Source organism: Ips typographus, linkage group LG1, assembly GCF_016097725.1.
Source record: "Ips typographus isolate SLU linkage group LG1, UJ_Ityp_2.0, whole genome shotgun sequence".
NCBI classification, from domain to species: Eukaryota; Metazoa; Arthropoda; class Insecta; order Coleoptera; family Curculionidae; genus Ips; species Ips typographus.
In genome coordinates this window covers 4,997,949-5,021,448 of record NC_138422.1, presented here as the reverse complement: position 1 = coordinate 5,021,448, position 23,500 = coordinate 4,997,949, and the positions used below count along the sequence as shown (strand labels likewise).

General features: G+C 32.0%; 1 protein-coding gene and 2 long non-coding RNA genes across 4 annotated transcripts in view; 2 read left to right on the top strand and 1 right to left on the bottom strand.

Annotated features, from left to right (window-relative positions):
* Positions 1-1,241: 1,241 nt before the first annotated feature.
* On the bottom strand, positions 1,242-7,949 carry LOC145726057 (uncharacterized). The gene is made up of 3 exons (XR_014177479.1): positions 7,709-7,949; positions 7,224-7,387; positions 1,242-1,723 (listed from the first exon to the last, which is right to left on the bottom strand). It is a non-coding gene; the product is annotated as an uncharacterized LOC145726057 (long non-coding RNA).
* An 11,886-nt stretch (positions 7,950-19,835) lies between these two features.
* LOC145740516 (uncharacterized) lies at positions 19,836-20,425 on the top strand. Its single transcript, XR_014181460.1, has 2 exons — positions 19,836-20,124; positions 20,245-20,425. It is a non-coding gene; the product is annotated as an uncharacterized LOC145740516 (long non-coding RNA).
* Positions 20,426-20,903: 478 nt separating this feature from the next.
* Positions 20,904-23,500, top strand: part of CCHa1-R (CCHamide-1 receptor) — a 102,813-nt gene continuing 100,216 nt past the window's right edge. For both annotated transcript variants that reach the window (XM_081972774.1, XM_081972767.1), the window contains exon 1: positions 20,904-21,080. The gene's annotated coding sequence lies outside the window, so the exon portion shown is untranslated. The remainder of the gene's footprint in view (positions 21,081-23,500) is intronic.

Sequence of the window (23,500 nt, the reverse complement as noted above, 5' to 3'; positions counted from 1 at the left end):
TGTTGCTAAAATTCCAATGGGGTGTCAAATAGCATTAGGGGACAAAACGATAAACAACCTTCATTCCGCCAATAGCCAGAATCAAATAGTGCGATTTCCTGACATCGCCGGTGACATCAAAATAATGCCCAAGTTGAACTTAAGTGCTCATGTCGATGATATTCGACTAGATGACCTATATAAACTTAAAAGGGGTATTAATGATAATGAACCGAGTTTTGTGATTCACGATAACATAAAAGTCCCAAGTATTTGGACTGTGTTCATTTACGTATCACAGCGCTGGTGTACTTTATCTTAAGAAAGATAAATCTCAGAAGAAAACACAATCCTAGAAGACAAGGTGAAAGCATCCCTAAGTAATCTCTTCAGGACCAAGATATTCAACTACCCAGTTGGACCGTGTAGCTGAATCTACAGGGGGAGGAGTTGTGAGGCCACCTATTCCAGCTGCTGACTATACCTGGGAATCCGCCATAATTCGTTTTCATCATTTCATTATAATTTGTATTAAGGCAGTCAGAGTCTAGGCTTGTAATTGTTAAGATGCATTTTATTCCTTTAATTTGTAATTTCCAATTTTAGTAATAAAAGTTAGTTTTTAAAAACGGCTTCGTTCAATCACAAATCTTAAAAGTCATACATATTTTTATTGTCAATTAACTGTTCAAAGTTCGAAAATTTGACAGAATGGTTTTTTGAATTCCTTTGTGACTGTCTGTTAAGTGCATAAAGTCTAGACAATGGTTACTATTATTAGTATGACGTGTATGTCTTGTGTTTCTGAAATCCTAACCTGATTCCTATTTTCTAATTTTAATTTTGAGTTTATTGTGTATGATGTCATTTGTCTACTTCTGGCCATTAACAGTACAAATGCACTGCATGTTATGTGAATGTTGAGTCGAAAATGCTATAAGAATAATTTATTACGCGATATAACAATGTTCTTACAATAACCTGAACCTATTTTTAAAGTAACGAGTACAAAGTTTGTAATACCTGATAAGTTTCAAAGTTTAAAACTTGTGAACATGAATACTTCAGTTAAATATTTGGATCTTAATTAAACACGTCTAGGTATAGCATAAACACTTCAAATTTGTTAGATACATCTTAACAGATTGGAAACAGTTGACCGTTAAATAATGTCTAAGAATAGATGAGTAGTCAGATAATATTTGAAAATAAAATCTGCATTTTAAAGCGGTATTACATGTTTAATTCAAACAATAATAAAGTTACTTTTTATTACTGTTTAATTTTACCCAGCCAAACAGTATGTTATATTAATAAAATTATATAAATATTTTTTTATTGATAATACATACAAAGCTTCAGCTCTACGTACTTACATAAAATGTTAAACTAACTAAAAATCAACAAAATTGTTACATCTAAAAATTCAATACATATCATATCACCATTATTGTAAAAATAAAAAATCGTAACTCAATATGAGTAATTTTTGTTTTATAAAACAGTTACTTATCAAAGTTTGTATAGACATATTCTGTAGACTTTAAGACACGTAGGGGATTTGATTCTCGTTGATGTGTGCGTCTAATATGTAAAACAAATAATTTATTCCTCATTGTGGATCCACTGCTAGCTTTTCTTGCTTATTTCTATTTTTCCGGTAACAACTAAGGCCACGATCACTATTACTGCTATGATCGCCAATAGCACCACGAGACAGATCACTCTCATGACGCATGATAACCTGAAAATATATGAATTAGCTACAAATAAATAATTAATTAAAAAATATTAAAATTGTAAATAATTAATGTAAGCCTTAAAAAATGTGCTTCTGAATAAAAATTTGAAAACGAGCTTTTTTCAAAGAAACATACAAAATGTTACAATTTCGAAAAATGAATTTTTGTATATATATATTATACTAATATCTCTGTGTAATTTGTTACACGTCAATGTATAAAGATACATTTTCTAACGTAGGTATAAACCATTTTAAGTTGTTTTAAAAAAACTTAATTATTCAAAAGTTTTCCTTAATTACATTTTATCAAACTGTGCAAGGCATACTTTAATCTTCCCAGCTTATTGAACTGGCAGTTCAACTACTAACAATTCAGTTTTTAATCCTCTATTCCAATGACATATTTTTGCATTAGGCATAATTAAATGACACTTGAATTCCACAGTAATCTACCCTAAAATTGGTACACTTGAAGTTATCAAAAGATTATGGCTTAACTTTAATTCCTTGTTCATAATTTTGAGTATTAATTAACCATTATAAAAAATCAAAATGTAAAGATCTATTCTAGCTTTACCCGAGTTGAGGTAATTTGGTAATTCTTCTGCTGCTGCGTGTCCATTAATGGATGTTAATGAACTCTACCTTATTACGTATGGTATGCATTAGTTCTTGCATTGTCCTCAGTCCTGTCCACTGCCTCCTGTTCTAATTTTCCATGTTATCTGTAATTAGAACTGTGTCGTCCGCATAATGAATATTGTTGACCCATACACCATTTACCTTAACGCCCACGTTGCGTTCTTCTAGGGCTTTCTGAAAGATGGCTTCAGAATATAAATTAAAGAGAAGTGGGGAGAGAACACACCCTTGTACGACCCCTCTACAAATTGATTTTGCTTCTCTCCCTCTCGAGCGCCTTTTCAGAATCGATGAAACACAGCATTATGTCCTTTCTCTGATCATTCCAGTTCTGAATCAGTACTTGAGTCGCAACTAATGTTTCTCTCGTGCCTAAACCTCGTCTGAATCCAAATTGTATGGATTCGATGTTTCTTTTGCACTTTATTGATATTCTGTAGTGGATAATCTTAAGGAATATTTTCAGTGTGTGACTCATGAGGATGATTAGTCTGTGGTCCTCACATTTTGTTGCATTGTTCTTTTTCGGCAAGGGGACAAAATTCGATGTTAACCATTTGGCGGGATATTCGCCTGTGTTATAGATTCGATTAAATATCGTCCGAAGAACTGTGATGCTTTTGTCGTCCAATAGTTTGAGCAACTCTACAGGTATGTGGTCTAGGCCAATCGCCTTTCTATCTTTGGATGTATTGATCGCTCTTATAATTTCCTCTTTTGTGATGGGATGTCCCGAGAGGTCTTTGTCGTCTACATTTTCAACAGCAGGTCTTTCATGGGCAAAAAGGTTGCTAATATTGTTTTCCCATATGATTTTAAGCTGTTGATCATCCTGCGCTAATTCTCCCTGATCGTTTTCTACATTATATCTTTCTGTGTAGGTTGAAGTCATCGTGTATTCTTTGTAGTTGTTCTAGTTCTTCACACTGTTGTTTCAGCCACTCATTCTTAGCAGTTCTTATCTTCGTTCTAATGACTTTCTGGATTTTTTTGTAGTTATCACCATTCCCTTTGTTCTTGTACCCGCTTTGTTCCTCAAACAGCGCCAGTATCTCATTTGTCATCCAATCGTGTTTTTATGCTTTTCGTTATGTCCCAATTCTGCCTCCACAACATTGGTCATGGCAGCCTCTATTTCTTCCCATACGTCACCCATGTTAGCTTCCTCTACCGTATGTGGATGTATGGTTGTCAGTATTTTCTCATTAAGATATTTGGTAACTTTGTTGTTTTTTGTTTCTTCATCTTTAAGTCTTTCGTAATCTATCTTTCGCTCTAGTACATGGGTTTTGATTGTCATAATTTTGATTTTAATTACAGCCATCAAGAGAACATGGTCTGAGTGGAAAAACAAAGCACATCGGTGTCCGGATAGGTGCATACTCTCTTTACCGATGTCCTATAAGGTTTGTTGATGAGTATGTAATCGATCTGATTGCGGATTATGTTGTCTGGGCGATCTCCTGGAGCCTTCCACGTGTTTGTACCATGTGTTTGTTATTTTCATGTTTTCCTCCTGGCAGAATTGGCAAAGACGTTCGTCACGATCACTGCGTAATCCTAGTCCATAAGGTCCCATCAATGCTTCAAATCTTTCTTCTCCCATTTTGGCGTTGAAATCACCCATAATCATGTTTATCTCATGATTTTTAACTTGTTTGAGTACTTGCTTTAACTCTACGTAAAACGTCTTGATCTCATCTTCTGTTGAATCTGTTGTGGGTGCATACACCTGTATGACATTGATGTTAACTGGTTTGGCGTATAGTTTAAGTAATATGATTCTGTCTGAGTCCCTTGTTATAAAATAATTATATTCATAGCGATTTATGGTGAATGTGTTTAATATCATATTATATTAATTAGTATACTGATAATTATGAAAAATATTCCGTCAGCTGGTAGGTGATTAATGTTTTTGAGTTCATTTTGTGATAATAACCGATAATAGAGTATAAATCGATATTTGATACAGGGGAATTAACTAGGTTTATGGATTTAAAAATAGGTAGGTATAAAATTTACGGTTTCCCGGATAATTACGATTCATAAATAACACGTCCAACCTTTGTTTTACAAATGGCTTGGTAAACATCCTACTAATTAACCGCAAATACCAAGCATGAGCGAAAAATATATCATAATTTGCACATTGTTTAGTGCACATGACTAAATAACGAATATTTTTTTAAAGAAAATGCTTGCAATAGTCATTACCCTATTATCAACTTTTCTTATTGCAGATTAGCGGTTTCAAAATTATTTCTAATTGTCTTTAACAATAAGTTTACTAATACCTATTATCAATCATAACACAAGACAGTATTGCGGATAGTTTAACACGTTAACTGTGCCCAAAAAAAGACACGCGGTCTGTACAAAAGCGCACCAATATGGTGCACATGGTCGTTAACGTTTTAAGATAATTCTTGATTAGAACATCATAACCTTATACCGTTTTCGACTTATTGCACTATAGCCTGCACTAGAAAACTGTGTGGTGTTCGACTTATTAAGTGCAATAAGTAGACTTCGAATTTCTAGAAATTTTACTTTTTGTAAATAATAAAAGCAATCAAACTTTGAGATCTAATGTGAACGATTTACTAAAAAACACGCCAATTGACAGATTTTTTCATGCTTTTTTTGCTTTTTTCTTCTTTTTGTGCTTAATTTAGTTTTTTGTGCCTCTTCGCTGCTATTTTTTGCATGGTTTTATTTTGAATAAGTTAGTTTACAATTGCAATAGCTATATTGAGATATTGAAGGCTTTTGAGAGACAAAAACATACCAATTATAAGTTGCAAAATGGGTAAGTATCAATTTACAAATTTAAACTGACCAAATAATTTAATAATTATAATATATCAATAATTTTAAAACATTCCAAAACAGTACGACGACACTATAAATAGTAAAGAATTTGGTGAATTTTTATCGGTTAGAGTTAGATATAAGACATGTTACATTAAAAATGATTAGAATTTGAAAGACAACCCTAAAGAAAATTGCAAGAGGTAGTAGAGTTTCATAAAAAATATGTTTTTCTAAAAAATAAAATTGACATGTTTAAGGGTTTTTTCAAAAACGTCTCTGATTCGATTTCGATGGGTTACCCTGTACAGGGTGTCCCAATAAGCACTGCCCGCGGATGTGTCTCGGAAACTATACGTACTAGCGCTCCGGGAAGAAATACCTCTCAGTAGATGTATAATGTAAATAATAAATAAAAAAAAACAATGTCCGAAAACTCTGAAAATTTAAATAGATCGATATAGCTAAAACACGATGAACGTAATTGCCTGTTCCATGGTTTGATCCAAAGTTTGCTTTTAAGAAATAAAATATCCCGAAAACGGATCTATCGTATAGAGACTTCGTTATTGCCGCATTTTAAAGAGCATTTTATGTTCGTTAATGCATCCGGAAACACATGTTTAATTTAGTTCATCTTTCAAAGTAAAGAGCGTTTTTCCAAAATTTACTGAAAAATTAAATAAAAATTGAAATGCAATGATAATACTTTCTATTGCCTATTCCATAAAGAATCCGATTATCTATCGTAGATAGAAGTAGATTTTCATCTTTTCTGCAACACGAGATATCTTTGAAAAATTAGTAAAAAAAGGATTTTTACAGGTGAAAACATTACATTGCTGAATAATTAAGATATGTTTCAAATGGGCTGGTTATAATGGTTATATGTAATAAACACTACGCCGTTCCGTTTAAAAACATTTTTGTTTGTTTTTTGAGTTTATAGACGTAATCTTGCATAAACTAACATCTTATAGAGAAACCCTGATACATTATAACCGCCTTATTCAAAACAAATGTTAATCTTATTTAGTCAGTTTATAACAATAGAAAGGTTCGTTTTAACGAGTTTTCATTGCTATTTTGTGTTACAGAAGAGATAAGAGTACCACAGTTTTCACACCGTAATAGATAATCTAAGAAACAGATAATATAAAGCAATACTATTAAATTTGATTTTTTCGAGATCATCATCATCATCATATAGCAGCTTGTCTCGTCCACTGCTGGACATAAGCCTCTCTTAACATAAACCATTTTGCTCGGTCTTGGGCATCTTGGATCCAGTTTAAAGATATCCTCTTCAAATCGTCCGTTCAACGAGTCAGCGGTTGCACCCTGTTTCTGTGTCGTCTAGCTTCTTTTCGAGATGTGTAGGATAAAAGCGTAAATTTTGGAAAAACGCCATCTACTGGAAAGGCCTAAATAGAACACTCTACAGGATCAAAAATGCTCTTTAAAATACTGCTAAAACAAAGTCTCTGCGATCAACCGTTTTCGGGATATTTAATTTCTTTCAAAGCGGACCATCCCCACCAAATCGTTCGTCGAGAACTACAGATTACGTTCATCGTACAATTGGTATACCGTTAAACTTTTCAGTTTTCTGTTATTTTTCATTTAAATGATATAGAAACTACTTCCACGCCCCTTAGCAGGGATTTAGAAAGCTGAAAACTGTTTGCAGCATTTTCTCGTTGCTACATTTATGAAACAGATTTTTTTGTGCTATTGTGTAATTTTCGAGAAACAGCCGCACTCACGGCATATTGGACCACCCTGTACATACAATACTAATGTCAATTACACGTTATCGTAGTTGCAATTGAAGTTTTCTACATTTTGTAAAACGTTTGCCATGTCTCACTCAGTGGAAAAATATTAAAACTGTTGATTGAAGCGGTATTTTTTAGGCATAAAGTTATTACTAATTTCCGCAAAAAATATTATGCAAATTATATGCTAATAACTAATTATTTTACCAACGACTACATTTTAATGCAAAAATTTAATAACTAGTAAAATAATTGAAATTACTTACGCGTCGCACAACCAACAACAACCCATTTTCAAGTGTGAACTGAACCTTGACAAGTCTTATGCAGGTTGAACATGCAGCCTTGAGGGAATTCTTGACCACAAAATTGTTGGAAATTACTCTAGTGATCTGCGTGAGTTATTTGGTACGTTTTTCTGGTCCCACTACTGCAAAAGGTTACTAATTATATTTACAGTATCTCACTAATCGAAAATCCCAATGAGTAATCACACATTTTATCTTAGATAAGGACTATTTTATAAGTAATAAATTGAAGCAATTTTTGTGTATTATTGATTAAAATGACATTGATAGTCGTCATAACTGACATTAATACTTGAAAGGAATGTTTATATTTTTGAAGTAGGGCTAAACAATTTCAATTTAACTACGCCTCTGGTTAGGGCTTCCGCAAGAAAATCAATAAAAAGCATGTCAATGTACGTATGATGACGTTGAGCGTTGCAAGGCCTTTTAATATTTCTTACCTGATTTGTAATAATATCAGTCACAAGAAACTAACTGGAACACAGCTAAACCACTTTGAAGGCGATCAAATCACTACAGATCAAAAATTCGGTTGTACCTACTCAATTCCGGTTGCAAACCCAAACATTTTATTAATTTAAATAAAAATTGAAAGAGCTAAATTTTAAATGTTTACTAACATGAAATTTAAAAGGAACCAAGGAACTGAACACGACTGTGCGCAGGCAAGGCAGTGAATGTTCTAGGACCGTAGACATGTTCGCCTGTTGATTCTTTTGTTGCCTTAGGAAAGACGGAATAAACCAGTTCAGTGGTGGAGAGAATTTCATTTTATTCATTTAACGCTCCTATCAATAACATGAATGAAAAATATTACTGTACACACTGCAATGGACACTAGTTAAAATGTTATTACATAACACGCATCGTTTGACGTTGTTCTTAAAGTAGGAAATGTGTTACGTACGCCAATGGTGCATTGTTTCTATAATTAACAAGTTGAGTCATTTAATTAGGTACACTAAATCTGTTAACACTGTTTTTATTGTTTGAACTCGGCGTAAAAGGACATAGAGGGTTCATGATGCTGTAAAGATATAAGTGTGCGTACTAAGTACCTGTTTCAATGGAAATCTTTTAAAATTTTACTTTAGTAGCAAAATCAAGACGTAATATAATGAATGGCATTAAAACTGACTTTTACGCAAGCTCAATCCGCATACAAAACAAAGAAAAATGAATATGATAATTTATTAAAAACTGAAAAAATTAAAAAATATGAGCAAAAGATAAAACAGTCTGATAATAAGATGAAAACCATGTGGAGCCTATGTAGGGAGCTGGTAGGGAAAATAAATAAATCTAATGATGTCTGTAACGAAAGATGAATTATTTTGTACAGATGTCACCAGATGTTGCACACAACTATCATTTCTGGCATCCAGTTGACTATACTGGAACGAAGGTTTTGTTCTTTGGTTATCAAGCCCTATAGCCTCTCTGATGAGCCGTAATACGGCGAAACCGGTCAGAGGATTGGGATTGATAAACAAAAAACAAAACCTCACCATTTTGAAAGATGAATTGTTAGAAATCGCCGGTAAACTAAAAAATAATTACACTTCGGGAGATGACAATATCCCAATATGTATTGTTAAATCAAGTATAATACAATTTCTGGATATATTGAAGTATCTTATTAACAACTCACTGTGTGCTGGCATCTTCCCTGACGAGCTGAAAATTGCCAACATAAAGCCTTTATTCAAAAATAAGAGACAAACAGAAGACCCTAACAACTACAGGCCGATATTTATACTTCTCCAAAATATTCGAAAAAGTAATGAGTACTAGGATTCTAAATTTCTTGAATTGCAATAGCTTGTTGGCAAACAATCAGCATGGATGTTTGACTGGCAGATCTACAAACACGGCTATCTTTCAATTTATCAAAACTGTTATGGACCACTTAGAGCACGGGGATGTTGCTTTGGGTATTTTTCTGGATCTGAGCAAGGCATACGAGTGTGTCAATCACGAGAATGTGCTAGTCAAATTATCAAAATATGGGATAAGGGGAAAAGCAAGTGAATGGATCAAATCATATTTGTCAAATAGGCCGCAAAGAGTGGTAATAAATTCGGCAAAATCCGAAATAGGTATAAGCAATACGGGGGTTACTCAGGGAAGCATTTTGGGTCCAGTTCTTTTTGTTATTTATATTAATGACATGTACAATATGGGAGAAGAATTTATGTTAACGAGCTATGCAGATGACACCAACATTCTACTATCTGGCTCAGACCTGCCTGGCCTTGTGGTCAAGGCTCAGGATGCCTTACACCAAACCTCTAATTGACTCAAACAGAATCAGCTAATACTGAACACCGAAAAAACTAAGTTAGCAATTTTTAAAACAAAAAATAAACGTCTAACTGTTAATGATTCAATACATGTAAATAATGAAACTTAGAGACTAAACAGTAACGTGCAGTTTCTTGGAATTACACTTGATGAGTTTTTGTCATGGGAGAGACATATTGAGCACTCGACCGTAAGGTTAGCCAGAATAGGTTACGGAATAAAGACAATCTCGCAATATGTAAGCTTGGACTGTGCAAAAATTATATATCATGCAAACTTCGAATCTGTATTGCGGTACGGAATAATTTTTTGGGGAAGTGATTTTAGAATACAGAAGGTTTTTGTAATACAAAAAAGGGTTATTCGAATAATACGGAAAATGAGTTCAATAACTAGCTGTAGAGGTGTTTTTAAAGAACTAAATGTGTTAACAACAATTGGTGTGTACATTTTTGAATGTTTAATGTTTGTATATAAGCAGAAAGATAAGTTCAACATGACCCAAGTACATCAATATAATACCAGATCTAAGTGTGCCTCTACCAACTCACCGCCTGAAAAAAACTGAAAACGGTCCATATTATTCTTGTATTAAGTTACATAATAGTTTGCCAATGTCACTTAAGAATCAAACCAACGTAATATTTTTTAAGAAAGAGCTAAAATCATTGTCAATTAAAATGGAGCCATATTGTACACAGGAATATTATAACAAACTACAAGGTAGAAATTTGATCTAAGTAAGTAATGAGTAACCCTTTCTTTTGGTTTATGTTGGCATTGCGGATATTACAGTAAGATAGGTAAAAGCAGCATCCACCTATTGATTTATTGACGCTATTTTATTTTATATACTATAAATATGTAATTTGAAATACAGAAACATTATTATTATTATTATCATTAACGTATTTGTATAAAAAAACACGCTTGAAACTAGAACTACGACAAAACATTATGTCAAATTTGCTAAAAAATAATGAAATTGATTATGTAATCAAAATAATTAAAATTTTCATTGACAACTCCATTATTAATTTTTGCAGATAATTCTGACACTTAAAAACAAAATCTAATATTTTTATAATAAAAACAACAGTTTCTTTTGATACGACCAAGTGTTATCTCCTCCTCTAGAATATTTAACCAAGTTTGGTCAATATTAATAGATTAGTCGCAACACAGGAGTCATGGTTTAATCTAAAAGTGAAACAATAAAAATTCTAACCAATGTTGTTTGGCATCTCCTACTGCCCCAGTGTCTTAAAATTTAATATCAATCTTGGTAGGACGATTATGTTATGAACCAAAAAAATCGCGAAGAGTACGGAATGCATTTTTGTTTAAGCGCTCATTTTTGTAATAAGCCTCAATAATTTTAAACACGTTTTACGATTGGTAATCTATTCATGATGTACGTTAGAATAATGTGTTCAAAGACTGAACTATCAAACTGACTAAAAAATAAAAATTAATTATGTTAAATATTATTATTAACTAATTTACAATTATGTTATTCTTTTTTTGTAAATAGTAATAATTGACAAAAAGGTTAAAAAATAAAACTGGAAAGTTTCAAACAAAGTCAGAATAGTTACATTACAATGGGCCTATCCCACATATCATAAATTTTTGTTTTAATGACTGGAATCGAAAGAATAGGATCAAAAAACTAATTTTTCATATTCTTGAAGAAAAAATTATGGTCGTAAATGTTCCTACATTAGTTTAAATTTGTCCATTAAATTTAAAAGATCTGTTTTGGCGCGCATGTGACGTACGTAATTCTGGGCGATTTTATTGGCTGTTGCACGCCATTTGTTTCACTTCTTGTCGCTGATTGGTTGATAGTGTAGTACGTCACCGGCGGCGGGCGTTTTAAGCATGAGATTAATGTAGTTTTTATCATCATTTTTTTTCTACTTAGACTTAATATTTTTGAAAACAAAAAAATACGGGTATAATATTTTCAATCCGTCTTTGTAGTTATGAAATAAAAAAAAAATGTGGGACAGGCCCATTAGTCGAATAAGGGTTGTACCTAATACGTATGGAAATTATTGGGATAACATAATTGGCCAGATAGGAATAAATTGGTATTCATAAAATTGATACGATAAATTCGGTAAACCTTTTAATACTCGCTCCACGGTTTGTTTGATGCTAAATTGACCTACTTCTGCATAAAAGCGTATTTAGGCTAATTACCATAGAAGGATTTCGATTAACAGATAACAAGTAAAAATTACGTGGAAAAAGTCTTGTTAGTATAGTTTAACTTAAGGTTAGTGTTTCAGGTTGATAATATCCTTCTGTATTAACAATTACTCGTAAAAATTTCTCTTCTAAGGTCTAATTTCCAATAATTTTTGCCAAAAGAATTTCACTTAGTTTATTTTTGGGATTGGAAAAGATGATTTTATGATTTCTATAGAGTGTGGTGCAATAGTCTGACAAAGTCCCATATTGTTGATATTATTTATTTTTTATATTACTATATGATTACTAGGTCTATAATTGAAAAGTAGTTTCGACTCGCCATTAGAATATTGATTAACTGCGAAGCAGAATAATAGTTCAAATTTCATTTCAATTCAAATTGCATATCCTGTATTCTTGCGTATTTGAATTTGTGTTAAAATTCTGCATAATTTTTGTATTTTTGTCGATAAAACATTAAACCCAAAAATCATTACAATATACAAAGTGGTTCAAAAGTTACGACCAAAAACTTTAATTGGAAGGCAGTTTTTGGGGCTCGATATCTCCATTAGGAGTGACACATTTTTATATGAACAAATCGTATTATTTTGACCTCTTCTGTATGCTCCCAAGAGATTGTCATATAGTTATGGGACACTCTGTATTCTTCCACGTTGTATAAGCATGTATGCAATAGCAATTTTAAATATTCCTGAACGCAATTATTAATATACTCTACTTCTGACATCTAGTAGAAATAACTGACAGTGAGAATTATACTAATAGTTAACTCCAGCATAGTAAATCGATATGTTCGCTAATTTAGTTTATTTTGAAAAACTTGGGACAGGTGGAGCCACAATTAGCGTTTTGTACAAACGAGGATATACTAATTAAAGGAGAGTGTTCGAAGATTGGGACCGATTGGATCAAAAATTCTAGTTCGTTCAGAGGAACTTGGCGGCGCCACTACTGTCATAAAGTTGGCCCTAAAGTATCCATAAACCAATCAATCTTTATAAAAAAATCTTGTCGCTTTGTAGAAAGTCAAACAAAACAAACACAAACAGTATTAAAATATCTGAATTTTTTGGTGCGATGTCGTCACGCCTCTCTGAATTTGTCAACTAGATTACTGGAAAAATTATATATTTTTTTTAATTTTTAATTATTCCATTTATTAGGATACTTAATCTGTTTGCGAAAAGTGTCCTGGTTTAGTTCAATTTTAATGTACATTTGTTTAAAAACTTGATTCAAATTATTTGTTCTTCGTTTAGTTTAGCTTACGTTGCGACCTGTACATATGTTGCGACAAATTTCTAACTTATTAATTTTGATCTATGGATAAGTCAAATCTAAAAACTTAAATAACTTAAAAATAACACTAAACAATAAACAAACACGTAGACCAAGTCGGGTAATCACATATAGTGCGTTAATAACATATCCTACATGGTACATACAACATTTTATCTAAAGCTATAACTATTATTATTTTAATGATTAATTGTGTAAAATTATTTAAATTAAATATACCTAGAATACTGAATACAGATAAGAAAAATGTGGATTACTGTAACAACAGACGTAGGTACGATTGTTAATAATTGCGTAAAGTCCTGTTTTCGCAATTCATATAATTAGAATAATTTTTTCATAAAAAAATATATTTTTAACATATTAACATCATATTTGTAATAATCATAGGAATTATGCTACTAATGCCCGGTTGTACAATCACAGCTGAAAGATCGTTTCAGTTGAACTGCAACTGGTAGTTGAACTTTGCCATATGAAATGCATTGCTGTTAAAGTGACGTTTCTAACTTGAACCAGGTTCAAATGTTGAACTATTGTTGTACAACTGGGCCTTAATGTAATGTGTTATCTAATTGTTAGTGTGCAATATTACAGTTATTAAGAACAAACAAATTAGGGTTAAAAGTAATATTTGGGATTTAAGTTATGTATTAAACTATTCAGTTCTGATCTCAGCTTCCATCAAGTTGAAAATGTCCACGTAATATTACGGATCTGCATTAAGAAACAGCGGAAATTTGATTTTATGTCGAGTGACAACTTACTAGGGCTAACAAACCGGGAAATTAATACCTGCTATACTTAGGCTCAGTTGTAGTGGTTCAACTCAGAAATGTCATTTTGACAGCAATGCAGATCATATGGGAAAGTTTTTGAACTGCGATGGTACCACCGGACCTTACTGTTCACCGGAAGAGGAAGTAAAATACAAGATTAATAAAAATAAATTAATGGAATTCAAGTATTTAATTAAATGATTGGGATGATTCCCAGAAAGTCGTAAAAAATAGTGTAAGCATCACGAACACTAGCATCTTTACTTTTTAATGATGGTCGCCTTCAAGCTTTAATATAGTAATAAACTTGAATATTATTATCTTGGTTTAGTCACCAAAATTTTGGAACATTAAATATTCATAATTTTACTGCTACAAAATCTACTTAATTTATTGCGAATTGTAAGCTCCAAGGCTTTCCAACCAGTATCTGTATTACGGTATTACAACAAAAAGCGGAGAATGAAAGCGTTATCGTGTCAGAAAAGTTTATTTATTGTATTATTTTATACATTTGGTTTTAATTTAATGAGTTGCAATAATGAGAAAAGCCATTTACAAGTTTTAATGAACCATTTTTGTTTTTTACCAGATTCAATATTTTGTTTAGTAAACGTATTTTCCAAAAATTACTAATACGATATTACACACTCAGATGGAAAGTGTTTTATTTCTGTCAAGAAATTAAGAAGTTCGCCGTGAAGAAGAAGAGACAAAACTTTCTCGAGACAGAAATAAAACTTTCCACCGAAGCTTGTATACTATTTTTTTTTTTCAAACATTTATCAACCCATTTGAAGTATTGATCGCTATTATGTCTCACAACAAAGTAGTATAGGTACGAGTAGTTATGACTTGACAACACAACACATGACAACATAATATACGGTGATTTGTTTACAATTTTGACGTAATTATTTTGTATTTAATATTTTGGGTTGCAATATTTCTTAGCGTGCTTTTACATGGAGATTGTTTAAGACTTGATGGCAAATTTGTAAAATATATCGATATATTGTATTGTATAATATATTGAACTATGCAATTTAAAACAACAATATATTAGTTAAAAATGTCGATATATTGGTTTGAGTAATATATCGAGTATTAATGACTGAATAAAATGATTTTGACAGATGACAAAGACAATATTGACATATGAGTATTATGTTATCAGTCATTACAGTCAACTAAATATAAATTACTATAAATTAATGAAAGATAACTAACGACAAATCATTTAAACACAAAATGAAGAAAAAGCTGGAAACGAGCTGGATTTTCAATAGATAAAGTCATTGTTTTTCTATAAAGTGGCAATAATTTACAGCAGTCTTTTTCCAAATCTGTTACGATATATTATTACATAACTTTGCAATATACAGGGTGTCCGGAAAATACGTGTACAACGTTTGACGACAGACTCCTGACGTCAAAATATGTCGATCTAAGCCGACAGTTATATCCAAAATTGTCTCGTTTAGCCGGTAGAGGGCGTCAAAAATTTGTAAAAATATTGGGTACAATTTCATTTCTTAAAGAGTATTGATAAGTGTATTCAGCAAGATGGCGGTCATTTTACACATTTGCTTAAGTAATGTTTTTGGTTTACTTAGTTTCTTACAATAAATAATTTCAACTTTATTATACCTACTTTGATGTATGCAGGTAATTGTAAATTTTATTTTTCTGGCGAAACAGCTCATCCACCGGGAAATATTAAAGAGGTAAAATAGCTTCAAAATACTTCCGGTCACTCGACAAAAATATCTGGGTTGTCATAACGCCGTTCATATAAAAAATGAGGAGAAATGTTGAGGTATTATATCACTTTTATAACACTTCCACTTATTTACAGCCGGTGACTATACTACTAGAAAACGTCATTTTATAGTATTAGTCTACATACTAAAATTCATTAAAATCCATTAGCAGGTTTTCACGTAATTTAGTAAAAAACCAATATTTTTACAAATTTTTGACGCCCTCTACCGGCTAAACGAGACAATTTTGGATATAACTAAGTCGGCTTAGATCGACATATTTTGACGTCAGGAGTCTGTCGTCAAACGTTGTACACGTATTTTCCGGACACCCTGTATATCGATATATTACAAAAAAAAGTATTGTATAATTCATCGATAAATTTTATCCAATATATCTGATTTATCGCTATATTGTTGCCATCCCTTTAGTGAGCTGCCAGCTGTTGCAGAGGTCGCGAAAGAATCTCTTATCTGTAAAAAGTAAGCCCAGGGGGTCTATTTTTGACCATAGGCAACTTTAGAAACGTATGAAAATTTTAGATTTTCCACACCTGTATAATATGTCTATAAAGTGATATTTATGATTTTCATTTGGCATTTCTTTGATACATAATTTGAAAGTAAAAATAACTCATAAAATTTTTTTAGAATTGCATCCCCAACTTGACCTGAGATTGACTCTATTATACATGAAACATACTTAGATGACGATTCTAGTTTTCAAAATTGTAATGATATAAAGAGTATTTTATTTCATATAAATTGGTACCTAATGCCTACTTCCGGTATAATTGGAAATGTCATAACATTCAATAGCTATTTATGTACCATCAAGGACATTAGAGAGAACATAATATCCTGATGGACAATATTCTCTCCCTAACGCCTGTGGTGCATACAATGTTTTGTTTCACCTAATTCAGCAATTATTTACTGTTTCTGACAATGAAAAGCATTACCTTTATCGGTATTTTGTTTAGTGATTTTTTACCTGAACGATGTGAGTTATGGACACAATAACCTACACCGTTTTTAAGACATTGTTTATTAATTATGAATAGATGAAACATACAATATTTTAGGCAGAGATATGTTGCCAAATTGCGCTTGTTTAAAAAAAACTCATTGAATGCACAAAAACAACAATCATTTACAACCCATGTAAGTAATGAAAAACTAAAATCAGTAACATATTCGACAAGAAAACTGACAGCGCTTCTCAGAACGCTAAAATATGCTGTTGGTGGAGTATTTCAATTATTCAACTTATGGCTTACGATTTTTCCTAAACTTTCCAAAAACTTTCTGTATAACCTTCTAACCTACCCTTGTCATAGCTATGTTTGATTTCACCCAACTCCGTAATCGCGTAGGATGATAAGAAACTTTTTAGCAAGGAAAACGGAGAAAACTTATAATATTGCGCAATAAATAGATTGCGTTAAGACTTTCAAAAAACTACTTCCCTAACAAACATAAGCTGCGAAGACAAATAGAAAGGATTCAAACCGATTAGGCATAAGAAAGTGAAACTGTATTATGAAAATACGGTTACAAATGGGATGATGTAAATAACTTAATACGTATTTTTTTGTTCTTGGACCAAACGCCACAAAAAGCCACAAATTTTGTTTGCAAAATGATACATAATTTATAAAACAAATCAATAAAATACCAATCTATCCGTATAACGTTATGTTGCGAAAAAGACTTTTTAACTTAGAGTGAGTAGTAGGATAGTTATTTCGTGTTACCCCGTATAGTCTTGATTTATTTTGTGTTACCCCGTATTTTAATTGTTTATGTTCTCGAACGTCGTAGTTCACCGGTTTGTGGGAGAAAGGGACTTAGGTATGTCATAGTTTGATGTTTAAGAAAGAATGCCAATTTCATGAATATTTCCGAATTCCCTCGAATCCATAGAAGCCTATATAAACAGCTGAGCTAGGACCAGCGAATTAGTTGTTGTTGTGATTGTTAGCAAGTTGACAGTTAGAGGTTAGACAGCAGTTGTGTTTGTTTGTAAACAAACACGAAATATAGAAAGAAGAAAAACGGTACATTTATTTTGAAGATTGATGAACGATTTACTGCAAAAGGGTATTTCATCGACAGTTTTTTTGGCTTTATAAATGCGATAAGCCGCTTGCCGAAGTAATGTGTAACTTCAGACGAATAAAGTTCCAATAATAAAGTTAAATTTATAGCAAGTATATATCAACGAAAATCGATTTCCTAACTGCTTTCGTAAATCGCTGGAGCGGCACAGGGTGGAATTCATTACGATCTGGGATGGTTTTATAATTTATCACTGTTTATCGCGTGGGATCTTGTTGCTACTTTATGGGAAATCCTGGGCAATTAACCTGAACTACATAATTAAATAATAGCGGACGCAAACAGGTGACATTATAGACTGAGAAGCGGTTCTGGACTGGCCTTTTTAAATTTTAAAACATTCGAAATCGCTTGATTATAAGCAACTCTCGGAAATAATCCAAAGAACAAAGTGTTCGGTTATTTTTTTTTATTGTGTTTTAAATTCAATACGTCAATTTCAGTTTGAATTTTAAATCCCGATATCTCAAAAACGACTGCAGAAATCAACTCAACGTTGGAGAATGAAAATCTATACAGATTTACTCGAAAAAGTTATTTGGTTTTAAATGTGTTCAAGGTGTCGTAGGTGGTGCCCTCTACATTTTTAGCCAAATTTTGTGACAATACACCATTTATTAAAAAAGATATTTTGGAAAAAGTAATACGAAATTGAGCTTTTGACATCCTGTATCTCCAAAATTTTAGACTATTGGACTGAGGTAAGTTGGGTTATATCGCCATATTTAAGTCTCGAGAATTTGTGGTAGCATTTTTTCCGCACCTTGTAATTTTGTTTATAATCCTTCATTATTTGAATGTTGCAATTCTGTACTTTTATATTTATTCTAAAGTTTAATTTCTGCGCGTTTAAAACATATTTCAGTATCTCACAACTTTAGTCAACAACTCCAAAGCTCTCATATGAAATTGGTTTAGAGAAGCATTCACTCCGTTAAAGGACATAGACCAAACCAGTGATAGAAATGTTCATTGCTTACAAATAAGGTTTATCGGGGTTTCAAAAGCTATTGCAGTTGTCCCCGAAATTTCCAATTTAAATGTGGAGATTGAGATTTCGACCGAAAACACGCTTTTGCCATGTTACAGCCTGTTGCTAGTCACATAATAAATCTCATTTCCGGTTTGCTAACGGTTCCCACATAGAGACCAGTTGCATAATTAAACAAGCGAATTTGTACGGTTACAACTATGTACCTCGAAAACCAATTAAAATATAAGCATTTGTTGCGATCTTCTAAGTGGTCCATTCAAAATAGTTTAGTGTTACATTATGAACCACAACGTCGGCGAAAGAGAAGTAATTGATTTTTGTTGTTATTTCAGTGTATTTGGATTGGCTTTTTGAACTATAAAAACGGTTTGTGGTTAAATAAATTTTTGAAATAATGCGCAGTATAAAGGGTGTTCGTTTTACCTGTTACCATAAGGATCTCGGTTATTTGAAGAGGTGCAAATGCCGCTTTAAAAATTGATAAATTCTTACTTCTTAGTTTTTTTTCGGAGACATCGGAAATATCCGGAGATATCCGAAAAAAAACGAAATTTTGGCCAATTTTGCTCCTCTGCAACGTGGCAAATATCAAATTTCAGTTCCGACGTTTGTGTTTTTAGTTACCATCATCAACTTTGATTTTTCTTGTGGGCGCCATAATAAAGTTTTACATTTTTGAAATGGACCATTTTTCTGATTACGATGATGTGTCATATGATATGGTTCAACTTGTCAGTTAAAAACAACAAAATTTTTTTTCATCAAAAATCTCTTAAAAATTAACAGTTCATTTCCAAATTGCTATTAAGTAACGTGACACTTCTTCACGTGACATCATTGACACTTTCAAACCGATGAGCATGTGATAGTATTAAATGACGTAACGGAATCCGCTCTGACTTTCTAATCATTTGTTGATTGATGTTATTTTATTGCACTCTTTTGATTGCACTGATTGATGAGGTAACTCAAGTACCTAATAATAAATGAAATGTTACCGTGTTACTTTTCCTCCTTTTACAACGTAGCATTATCATTAATGACATAAAATGTCTCAGTTTTTGACAACCATACAATAAGAAGTATGACTATATTGTACTTACTACCTAGTTGCTTATACAGTTGCTAAATATGTGAAGTTTTCGTCTTTTTAGGAAAATAGCTATTACCACCATACTGATAATTTGACGGTGTAAGTCCATATTCTGTTCCTAGAAGAGGTTTCCCAGAAGTTTTATAGCCAGTTTGATTAAGATTTTTAACACTTCAGAGTCAGATCAACTTTTGAGATTTAAGTTAGATATGAACACTGAATCACTTTAAGTTTTAGTCACAAAACTGATGAAGACTCTCGCTGATGATAGGTCATGAAGGTAAGCACATTGAAGCTAAATAACATCACTTTTGAAGGAAGTATTTGGTCTCTTTGTGGTTGTTCTTGTACAGAAAGGAAACTTAACTTCAAAGAATTGGCAGGTCTTTATTGTCCACAGTTTTCTTTGAAGTGTTATGAAGAGGCTTTACTAAAATATTAGCTTTTGTGTTAGTGTTAAAACAAAAACCACAATAGTACAGATAGCAGTTGATTACCTACAAGAATTTGTGGTAGAAAAAATGAGATATGTTTATATTGTTTTTATGCTTATTGTTGCTTATAAACCATATTATAAAACCAACCATTTTATTTGTTTGTATGTAGAATTTTAAGAAATGTTTCAAATCTGTGGATTGTTGTATAGTATAACGTTCTGACATAATCAATGTTGTGTTTTGTAGGTTTCATAATAGCTTATGCTGAAATTAGTGTTTGAAAGAAGTTGACTGCTATTAAACCTCGACTAATTGAAAATAATCCGGAACGTATAAACTCCATTCATTGCAAAGTTTCCTCCTTTGCGTTAAGTTTATGTTGAATGTGGACCAAGTGGGTGCCCGAGAAACACCGAAAAGTAATCAAATAAACTTTATTAATTAGCCATAAATTTGCCTCGAGTCGTCTTGTTTTTGACATTGCCTAATTAACTAACATCTTGGTGAAAACTTCAAGTGACGTCTATACGCATCTATCAACATGCGAGGTGCGCTTGAAAATAAACAGCGTTAAATGGCGCTACCGTAGCCAGATAGAGAGTTTGGAGTTTCGGAAAGTTTCAGTGCACTTCGCGCGTTCCTGCTTTCAACTCCAGAGTTGGAAGCCGCAAGTTGGAAACTTTCGGGCGCTTTTCCGGCAACTTTCTGCGTGCGGTAAAGTTTAAATATTGGTTCATAAATCTACAAACTCGATAGAGTGTCAAGTTGAAAAATGTGCTTCTAAAAAGTGACTTATCCGGTAAGTAGTCATTGTCGGGAAGTGTTCTATAGCAGCTTTACAGATTAAGATTAAACTTTCTGTTAAGATGACACAAAGTAGTTCTTAGTAAAGAAAAAGAGGGACAATTTGTCTTGTTTTAGATTTTGTTGACTTATTTTTTGGAAAAAAACAATTATTTTTGAAGTTTACAGTCTGACAACTTTCCATTAGTACTTTTTTTTTGTTTTGTTTCTTATTTAGAAGCAATTGTTTTAAAATATAAAAAAGTATTGTTATTTGACAAAGGTGAAAAGCTCATCAGAATAATCCAGTTTGTGTGATAAACCGACTATTTTTTTTATTCCTTGTCGTCCTTTTTTAAAAGATATAACAAATCACAAGTTTCCCCAAAATTAGTCACAAGCTATATCAACTCAAATAAATTAATAAGGAAACATTAAAATATCTGTACCTACAGTATCATCAGTACCCTAACATTATTTATTAGTACTCTAAGATTACATTTATTCATGTATAAAAATCAGTATTTATCTAGGTTTTCTATGATTTTTTATTGAGAATTATATTAGAAATATTTAAAATACAATACAGTTTTGTAATAACGTTCAGCGTTTATTTGGGTATTACAAAAAATACTAAAAGAAAATGATATACTTACTCATAATTAAAAAAAAAAAAAGTAAATTATTTTTGACTGAAAGAAGTAAAACTAATTAGAATACCTCATAAAAACCGTAGAATGAAAAAATTATTAATTTTAATTTTATTATAGAGTTTTTTGAAATTTTATTGCTACATACAGAAATCCAGAAAAAAGAGAAACATAATAATTCAAAAGCATTGTTCGTGTTTTTAATGCACTTTGAAAATAATTCCTCATACAATTATTATCTACCCAATTTATGCTTACAGACCAGTATATTGCAGATTTGGTTTAGTATTTATTTTTGTTAACAGGTCTATTGTTTTATTGGTACGTTTCTTGCCCAAAACACTCCAACGCAAGACATGTGTACAGGGTGGCCTAATTTGCTTGTTTTTATATCGAAACTGCCAGAACCATTTAGAAATATCGTCTTTTGTTTGCTTGTAATTGTCAAATGTTGAATTTTCGAAAAGTCCCTGTAACTTCTTATGAGAGTTTGATGAAAATTGCTTTCACATTATTAAGGCACTTTTTACGTAGATTACGATTATGTTACTTTTATAGAATCACTATTTCTTGAGTTATGAACTAAATTTCTACTTTTTTAAATAAGAGTCAGAAAGACGTTGTCCTTTAAAATGAAGTAATGTAAGGTTTTGGATACATTTTCCGCCAGGATCACCGGATTAAACACCTATGGATTTTTATGGGGCCACTTGAAAGACAATTTATATAAACATACCACCAATAGTTAAGACAAGTTACTTAACAATTTTTTGCGTTGCTTAAATTCAATTTCAAATATTCGTATACAGGGTGGTTCAAATTGATTGTAGGATAATTCAAGAGTGAAATGTACATTAAAAATAAACTCCAAACTGTCATATAATCACGTGTATTCGAAAACTGCCCTCTAGCGAAGTTAGAGCACCTTAAAGGAGCCTTCGGGAGAGCCACTAAAACCATTTTTTTATTTTTATTTCCTAGACGAAAAAAATTATTCAAATGAAATTTGGCATGCATGTTTACCATTTTTAAATAGCCATTTAGAATTTTTTGCAGTTTTTAAAAATAATGTGGAAATAAAGTTTTGTGACAGTAATTTAATTATTAGAAAATGTATATCGGAAAAACTAAAACCAAATCGAACTTTTGACACTCTGTATCCCCGAATATATCGACTTTTGGACTGAGGTAAGTTGGGTTATATCGTCATATTTTTAAGCCTCAAAAATTTGTGATAGCATTTTTTCCGCATCTTTCAGGGACATATTTGGCAAAAGTTTTTTCGATAATTATGCTTAATTTGTAAGCAGACATAAATATTTAACTTTTTTTTGAATTTAAGTCGCTTGCTGTATAAATAACTATTAAAATAAAACTATACTAAAAAACTTTTATATTAGCTATGAAATTATGCCGCTTAATGTGTAACGGATAAATTAAATAACTAAAGTCAAAAAACATATTTGCAAAGAAACCTCTACTTTTTGGAATGTAGTTTAAAAATAAAGATAAATGCTTATTTTAAACAAGTTCTGTCGACAACAAAAAGTGATTTGATCCACTGTGCGACGTGGCAAAAATTCTTCACCCTTATTGGATTTTTTTGGTCAAACTTTTAGGCTTCTTTGAGTAATTACACTGCGGAAAGCTAACAAACTTTTTTTCTAAACCAAACAAGTTTCGCTGAGTAGTTTCCAAACTGGTCAAACACAAAAAGTTCATCGAACTGACACTGATTGTAACAAGTTCAGATAACTTGGACCAAGCGACCCGAGTTTTGGTCTAA